Raw genomic sequence first — 1,221 nt, forward strand, 5'->3', positions numbered from 1 at the left:
GCAGACCACCCAAGCCTGTATGTAGGAGAGGTTATCATGTGTGTGCATGTGTGTGACTTGCCAGCAGGCTACAAGAGCCTGTATGTAGAAGAGGTTATCATATGTGTGCATGTGTGTGACTTTCCAGCAGGCTACAAGAGCCTGTATGTAGGAGAGGTTATCATGTGTGTGCATGTGTGTGACTTGCCAGCAGGCTACAAGAGCTTGTATGTAGAAGAGGTTATCATGTGTGTGCATGTGTGTGACTTGCCAGCAGGCTACAAGAGCCTGTATGTAGAAGAGGTTATCATGTGTTTGCATGTGTGTGACTTGCCAGCAGGCTACAAAAGCCTGTGTTTAGGAGAGGTTATCATGTGTGTGCATGTGTGTGACTTGCCAGCAGGCTACAAGAGTCTGTATGTAGAAAAGGTTATCATGTGTGTGCATGTGTGTGACCTACCAGCAGGCTACAAGAGTCTGTATGTAGAAGAGGTTATCATGTGTGTGCATGTGTGTGACTTGCCAGTAGGCTACGAGAGCCTGTATGTAGGAGAGGTTATCATGTGTGTGCATGTGTGTGACTTGCCAGCAGGCTGCAAGAGCCTTGTAGAAGAGGTTATCATGTGTGTGCATGTGTGTGATTTACCAGCAGGCTACACGAGCCTGTATGTAGGAGAGGTTATCATGTGTGTGCATGTGTGTGACTTGACAGCAGGCTACATGAGCCTGTATGTAGAAGAGGTTATCATGTGTGTGCATGTGTGTGACTTACCAGCAGGCTACAAGAGCCTGTATGTAGGAGAGGTTATCATGTGTGTGCATGTGTGACTTGCCAGCAGGCTACAAGAGCCTGTATGTAGGGGAGGTTATCATGTGTGTGCGTGTGTGTGACTTGCCAGCAGGCTACAAGAGACTGTATGTAGAAGAGTTTATCATGTGTGTGCATGTGTGTGACTTGCGAGCAGGCTGCAAGAGTCTGTAGGTAGAAGAGGTTATCATGTGTGTGCATGTGTGTGACTTGCCAGCAGGCTACAAGAGCCTGTATGTAGGAGAGGTTATCATGTGTGTGTATGTGTGTGACTTGCCAGCAGGCTACAAGAGTCTGTATGTGGGAGAGGTTATCATGCGTGTGCATGTGTGTGACTTGCCAGCAGGCTACACGAGTCTGTATGTAGGAGAGGTTATCATATGTGTGACTTGCCAGCAGGCTACATGAGTCTGCATGTACAGCAGGCTACATGA

This window comes from Ambystoma mexicanum, chromosome 10, assembly GCF_040938575.1.
Source record: "Ambystoma mexicanum isolate Mex_15411 chromosome 10, UKY_AmexF1_1, whole genome shotgun sequence".
NCBI classification, from domain to species: domain Eukaryota; kingdom Metazoa; phylum Chordata; class Amphibia; order Caudata; family Ambystomatidae; genus Ambystoma; species Ambystoma mexicanum.